The 7949-nt window shown below is 38.1% G+C and overlaps 1 protein-coding gene across 14 annotated transcripts in view; it reads right to left on the bottom strand.

Moving 5' to 3' along the window:
* The window catches only part of HYDIN (HYDIN, axonemal central pair apparatus protein), a 337481-nt gene that overhangs the window by 287301 nt on the left and 42231 nt on the right, over positions 1 to 7949 (bottom strand). The window contains exon 1 of one of the 14 annotated variants that reach the window (XM_015587787.2): positions 4461 to 4527. The exons of 12 other annotated variants lie outside the window; for them this stretch is intronic. The gene's annotated coding sequence lies outside the window, so the exon portion shown is untranslated. Of the gene's footprint in view, positions 1 to 4439; positions 4528 to 7949 lie in introns of those variants that run through there. One more of the 14 variants, XM_025045275.1, reaches the window with a different exon arrangement.

Below are 7949 nucleotides of genomic sequence, written 5' to 3'. Positions count from 1 at the left end.
GATTTAGCAACTGACGGCCTAACATTTATTACAGAATCTCACTCCGATGGAGCTAAAGTCATTAATTAGTATTTTTAGATTACATCCCTGTTATTCTTTTTTATTAAACTTTAATTCCCCCTGAGAGTGACAGGGATTATATTAGAAATGAAATGCATAAGGCCCCTTTTTTTTCCACCTCCTGCTAAAATCTTTGAGGTTTCATATAATACATATCGCCTATAATTAATTACCAAAGACATCCCAAAGTACTGCAAGACTAATTTTTGGCTCTCAAAAACACAAATTTCTGCCTTCCTGGTTTTGAAATATGATTATCACACTGTTATTATTTTTTAAAACTACAAGTATTGGTAATTGTTTTCAGGCATGAATAAAAATAACTTAACCTTGAAATTTATTTTAATTAGGGACTTTTCAAAGCAACTGCTGAAAACTTGGGTGGATTATTTGTAATAAAAACAAGCATCAACAACATAGCTGTACAGACATAGAATTAGGCCAAGTTATCTAACTTGGGCTTACAATAGTAGTTTAAAGAAATAAAAACACAGATAAACACTGTCAGATCATAATGTATTAGAGCAACTTACATTCGATGCATTTTAGATAGCCTGTTAAAGCAAGGAGATACCATTTAAAAATAAAATGAAAGAGAATTGCAAACTGTCAGTGAAATTACAATTTCTTTCTTAGTCATTTCACTCTAATTTTTCTTTGCAGTACACCAAGTTGATTTTTTGGTATTCATTTTAAGATGAAGAACATCACTTTAACAATATCGTATACTCTGACAAACCTTTCAATTAAGCACAGAACATTTTTTAAAAGCCCACTCTTCTTCCCCATCACCACAGAGGATAAATATGACCCTTAAAAAATCAGAGAACTAAAGCACTTTAAATCCTCAGAGAAATGAAAAGAATGACTGCACAGTTTTTCAAATTAAATTGTGATAGAGACATTTTATATGTCAATTCCTCACTTATCCTTCTCTGGCCAACCGCAATCCTTTTGGTCACCATCCTACAATTGTTGTTGCCTTATTTCAAACCCTCATCCTTGCAAGACATTTTATATGAAGAGCAGCCAAATGCTAAGTGCCTCTGCAGTGTTAATGAGGAAACAGATCTTGGAAAAGATCATTGGAGAGGAAGAGACTGCCCTCAGGACACAGCTACTTCTTTATGTTTAAGGATCAGATCGAATATACTGCCATCCTCTGCGTTCTAAACTGTGCTCATCCTAAATCAGTGAGCTTTAACCTTTGAGGTCTAAGTCTCACTAAGAATCAAATAAAAGCTATAAACACTGTCCCTCAGAAGATGAACGTAAAATCTAAAGGTCCACACACCCAAGGTCAAGAATCTCTACACAGATCCCAAAGTGCACCAGTTAACATGGTTTCAATACTCACAGGCTATGTGAGTTTCCTTCAAACTTGATGAGAATTTTCATGTTCTAACTGTTTTTGTTGCTAACTTGGAGGAAAATTCTCAAAACTGTTCAGAAGCCTGTGAAACTATATCACTAATTAATAATGGACAATCACTTCCCCTCTACTTTGTGATTGCATGAATCATTTTCACACACGAGGCAGAGGTATCATTATGCCTTCCCCCATAATTCTAAATTTGCTCATATACAAAATATGAAATGAATGTAAAATCTTAATTTATAAAACTTTGAGAAGAAAACATAGAAGAAAATCTGTGTTACCTTGGGCTAAGCAAAGAGATTTAGATAGCACAATCCATAAAATAAAAAAATGGTGAATTGGATTTCATCAAAATTAAAAAACTTTGACTCTAAAAGACAGCTCAATAAATAGACAACTGAATAAGACATGGGCAAAAGAAAAGAACACATGCTTCATCAAAGAAGAGATAAGATAACACATGTTGTTCAATATCATTAGTCAGCAGGGCAATGCAAATTAAAAACAGAATGAGGTACCTCTACACATCTACAAGAATAAAATTAACAAAATTGTCACACACTGTAGAACAAGTGAAACTCTCATACCACGTTAGTGAAAATGCAAAATGGTACAGTCACTTCAGAAAACAGTTCAGCAGTTTCTTACAAAAGTAAAAATATACTTACCATAGATCCTAGCAATCTCACTCCCAGGCATTTATACAATAAAATAAAATAAAAAATAAAAAAATGGAAATAAAAAATAAAAATAAAAATAAAAATAAATACACACACACACACACACACACACACACACACACATACATACATACACTGATACAAATACCTGTATCACTTATTTATTCATAATCACCAAATACTGGAAGCAACTCAAAAGTCCATCAACTAGTGGTACGTCCACTCATTTGAATAGTATTCGGCAATAATAAGGAATGAAATACTGTTACATGCAACAACAGAGATAAATCTCCAAAGCAATGTGTTAAATAAAACGAGCCAGACAAAATGTGCTATGTATTTCATGATTCCCTTTATATGCTATTCTGGAAAACACAAAAACAGAAATCAGATCATTGGTTGCCAGGGGCCAGAGGAGGAGAAAGGAGACTGACTCCAACTGGGTACAGGGGAAGTTTTTGACCAAATGGAATCATTTTATACATTTATATGGTTATAAGACTCACAGAACTATACACCTGAAATGAGTGAATTTTATAGTGTGTAAATTATACATAATAAACTTGACATTAAAAAATAGCTAAGAGCATACTGGGAGAAAATATCGATTTAAAATATATCTCAATATAGTGTGAAATTACCATGGGTTAAGTGCAGTACTGTATATATCCAGGGTATGTACAGTACTCCTAAAAATCAATACAAAAAGGATAGTTGAATTTAAATTGGGCAAAGAAAAAGACAGGCAATCCACAGAAAATCAATTATTGATAGCCAATAATCACAAATGGCTCAATTTCACTAGTAATCTGGCAAACATAAATTATAACAAAGTGATAACCATTACTTTCCCATCAGACAGACAAAGTTTTAAAAGACTGATAATACCAAGTGTTGATGCCTATGCAGGGCAAGTACAATCTCTATAATAAGAACCGCCAAAGAGTTATACTAATTGGGATGATGGAATTTCAACTATATTCATACTTGGCTAAATCAAAAGACAGAAAAATAACCTTTGAAATAGTTGAGTGATTGTCTTTGCCGTTCCAGTCAGTGGGCTAGAATGACGTGAAATTGTAGTCTTGAAAATGCTACTGTCATTTTCACCAATGCTGGAACAATCCAGCGAAGACTGGGAGACCACGGAAGTTACACATGAATGATTCTAAGGATTTACCAGCCCGCCAAACGGAGTGATGTCCAGGCAGCCACTTAAATGGCGATAGCCTCCTCAACATTCTCAAAGCAGAAGTATGAAATGAGAGCCTCAGCGAAATTTAGGACAAAGATATAATGGCAATGATAAATTTATCCTTCTACTAATTTATGGTGACAAATAGGAAAAGTCTATAAATTACAATTTTATGAAATGTATTTAAATATTCCCAGAATTAAAGCTTTTCAATGGTTCAATTCCTAAATTGAGTTGTTCCCAGGTGATGTAAGAAATTTTCCAGGGATGTTTTTGACTGCATTCAACTTTGACCTTAGCACCGACTTCTGAACCCAATACAGTAAAACGTGACTCGACTGTATATAAGCTTACAAAGGTCACAGATCCTGTCTTCATTTTTTTCCTGCAAAGCACTTGGGTTAGTAGTAGACATGAAGTAGGACCTCAATTACTTTAAGGAGTAAAGAAAAGGAGAGTGAGAAAGAATCATATAATGAAATACACCTGTCGAAGTATTCTGATGTAAAAAAGACAAGACCAAGTAGAGACAGGGAGCAAGGTGAACAGATGAGCACACATAGAGGACAGGACACCGGGTAACCAGCTAGGTGGTAGCTGACAGTCATAGCAAACGGCCACTCACTAGCCCTGATCAGGAAGCACTTTCCTAGCCCAGACTGCTCAACTGTAAAAGCGGGTTAATCATTACAGTCACTTCACAGCACCCTTATGGCTATGAAATGAGACAGTATAGGTCTGAGGGTGTACTGCTCTAGCATTTATTTGGTCCTCTCAGTCATCCTGAGAAGGGTGAGGAAATATCGAAAAGGATTCGTCTAAAGTCCCACGGCTAATTAGAAGTTAGAAGCAAGGCGAACACCGGGGTCTTCTATCTCTCAGGCCAACGCTTGGCTACGCTCCCTGTCTGGCTGGGGTCATCCCAAGAACAGGACTCGCAGGTTCCGCTATTTTGGTTGGGGAGCCCCTGGGATGACACTCGGAAAAGCGAAGAGGGGATGCCCCGGCCAGTCCCCAAGCCCCTCACGCTGTGGCCCCATAATCATTGCGAGGACCTTTGACTCTGGTGCACCCCCTCCCCTATGTCAATTCCATGCCCCATTCCCCGCCTCCAACTCACAGACACCTCAGTCAAGGGGATCCCTACCCGGCTCCCAGCCGCCGGCTCTCTTCCCGCGCTGCAGCTGCCTGGGCCTGGGAGCTGTTGCGATCCGTTGCCACAGCAACCAAGGAGCGCCGCACAGCTTAGCAAGCCGTGCTATGATTGGAGAAGGTAAGCGTCCATAGCAACGACTAGGCAGCAATACTACTTAGTGGGAGAGAATTTGTTTTTCAGGAATTCTTCAGACACTGTCTCTCCCCAAAGGTACCTGTCCTAGTTCTTTAAAGGTGCTTCATGCATAATCTCATTTGTCTTCCCGTATTGCTGTGAGGGTTCTCATTTCTACAGGAATTTTTAACTTGGAGTCCTTTGACCTCTTCAGGAAGTCTATGAACCCCCTTATGTTATAAACAAAAGTTTGTCATTTACCCAGTAGGATGGTCCATAACTGCAGATTCCTAAGGGAACAAGAACCAAAACCTATTGCTGGATGCCCAAAACAGTCCAAGAAAATAACTTCTGTATGCATTAACCCCATCTCCCTTCTCAGAGAACACATAAAAATAGTGCAGTTCTTCCCAGACTTCATTTAGACTGTGGCCTCATTCAAATCCTGCTTTAAGACATCTTTCAAAGAATTTAACTAACTTTTTCATTCATTCATTCATTCAATATTTATTGTTCACTCATTATGGGTCACACATTTGTCATAGAGGCACTTTTCCAGCCGCTGGAGGATAGCAATTATTAAGACAGAGTCCCTAATTTATTAGAGCTTTCCCTATGGTGTAGGAGACAACCAATGAATAAACAAGATCATTTCAGATTGTAATAATAAAATGCAGTGATACGATGAAGAGAGTGTAAGGTGATCGGCCCTGTAGATAGCATGGCCAGGGAAGTTCACGTAGAAGAGATGGCATTTGAGCTGAGACATGAGAAGACACCAGCTATAGAAAAGAAAGGAAGACAGCAAAGCAAACAAAGGAAACAAACTTCAAAGAAAGGAATTTGGGGTATTAGAGAAAATGAAAAGCCAATGTGGCTGAAAAGGAGCGAGCTTGTAGGACTGTGGTAAGATACAGTCAGATTGCCCTTTCCCCAGCTCTTTGAAGGACTAGCTATTTCTCTGTACTTTCTTGCCTCTCCCTTCTCAATCACACCCTATCCAGTCACCCCAGTTTTTTCCTTCATAGCCCTTGTTATTTTTTATTGTCTGTGAGCTCTGTAAGACAGACACTATGTCTATGTTTTTCAAAACAGTATCCTCAGCACCTAAACTAACTGACCCAGCATGGACACTAAATACATATTTGCTGACTGCATGAATCTCCATATCACAATACTAGGAACTGTGGTAGACTGTGGAGACAAGAGAAAGACACCTCAGTCTCACTGAAGCTTAAATGCTTATGGAATAAGTAAATTACAAACTGTATAGACAAATGTGTGAAGAATTGAATGATTTAGATTCTAAGTGCTGTGGGAAGCCACTGAACAATTCCTTTGATAATTTTTTCATTCTATCATATTTTAGTTTAATTTCACAAATATCAAATACCTACTATATGCCAAGCACTGTTATATATAGCAATGACCAAAAGGAACACCAGTCTTTCCTGTAGAGCTTACAGTCTTTGTCCTGCTGTCCTACAGTAGCCAATAGACACTTGTGACCATTGAGTGTTTGGTATGTGGATGGTCTGAATTGGAATGTGGGGCAAGTGTAAACTATGGATTTCAAAGACTTAGTGCAAAACAAGAATGTAAAATATCTCATTAATAATTTTAAGTGATTTCATATTGATAATAACATTTTGAATATATTTTGGGTTAAACGTGATCAATTATTAAAATGAATTTCACTTCTTTTTTAATCTGATTATTAGAAAATGTTAAATTACATATGTGGCTTGCATTATATTTCTATTGGACAGCACTAGTCTAGTAGAAACTGAATGCTAGGCAAATAAACCAGTAATATCTTATTACGGATGTTAAAACTGACTTTTCAGCCAAGGCACAATAGGTAGCAAATTTCAAATAGAGGAACTAGACCAAGAATTTACAAAGAAAACTGGTTAGACAACTCTTAAGTCTTTCACACATTGAGTATACAAAAGGGTCAGGTGATTAGGGTGAATTTCTTCAAAAAGAGCTGAGCTGTGAACCCCACCTCATAACCTCCAGTCGAAAGAAGGGGGCTTTGAGAGGACCAGCAGATGAGTTTAATATATGGCTCCTGCCATTTAGGGGGTACAGTGGGCTTGTGTCTGAAACCACTTAAAAGTTCTAAAGGGCGAGAGATGGGCGAACTAGTCAGCAGACAGTAAAGGAAAAATTACTTGGTTGGGAATATCCTGTCCCCTTCCCCTAGGATTTGTCAAGGTAAAAAAATACATGGCTGTTTTCTATGGCACAGATGTGAGCCAATCAACAGAAATGTGTAGGGTCATTTTGGGTCCTTTCTAAGAGGGAAATCTGGTGGAACAAAGAGACCTCAGCATAGAGAAGGGTATTGTTAGTTTCCTTGGGCCCAAGGAAAAGCAAAGAACCAGCCAAAAGAGAGATGCATCTGACCCCATTAAGAGAACTGCAAGGTACAGATGCCCAGTGATGAGGGTAAGTTTTCTGTAAGACTCTTAGAGGAAATGTCAGCTTAATCACAGCAGCATCAGACAAGTAAGAACTTTTTACCATCTTTCCCTCTCTTCCCTCTTTATGGTCTAATCCCAGAGGAGAGAGAAAACAGTTACCCAACTGGGGGCACAGGTATAGAGGCTGACAATAAACCCAAGTAGAAGACAATAGGAAATAAAAGAAAAAAGGTGATTAAGCTTTCATTCTCAAACTGTAGGTTTCCTGCTTGCAGCAGGCCCAAACTAAAAAAGGGAGAAGCTATAACTTTAAAAGTTTTGATTATCACCTTGGACAGAATATTCTAACAATTGTATTGAGACTGCGTTTTGACACTCAAGAGAGTCCATAAAAGTCTAAGCATCTGACAGTTCGCTCAATCTGCCCCACAGAGATCTTTTAAGAGAAACTAAAAGAAAAAATTGAGTTGCTTTATGACTGCAGCCTTCAAGTCATGCTTGTTTGACATAAGGGTCACTTAAGAAATATGAGACATACTATAAATATAGGCAGAAAAATGTGTTATTCTTGAAGAAAACCGAATAGTTGAAGATGTATAAACCTAAAAATTAAAGTGCACATTATTACAGGGAGAAAAATAGATTATCTTAAGTCACATAGCACCTTGGCCTTAGACCTCAGACCAGCGTCTAATCCCTCATCCCTAGAGGCCTTGCTGGGGCTGCTGAGAGCTGCAGTCAGTGACCGTGGCTGCTACTCCCTCAGGGCCCATAAGCAGCTGCTGTGCCATGATGGAAGGCTAGTTTGTTCTCAGTGCCAGAGAGCCAGGTGGGCAAGCAAACACAGGGAAAAACAAACACAAATGCAAAACCCCATGCATCCAGAAATGGATATCACACTGAAGGCTAATTATGGTATTAAAAAGTAGATCAAATC

This window comes from Pteropus alecto, unplaced genomic scaffold (genome assembly GCF_000325575.1).
Source record: "Pteropus alecto unplaced genomic scaffold, ASM32557v1 scaffold42, whole genome shotgun sequence".
NCBI lineage: Eukaryota > Metazoa > Chordata > Mammalia > Chiroptera > Pteropodidae > Pteropus > Pteropus alecto.
The sequence above is the reverse complement of the archived record's forward strand: the minus strand, read 5'-3'. Positions and strand labels throughout refer to the sequence as shown.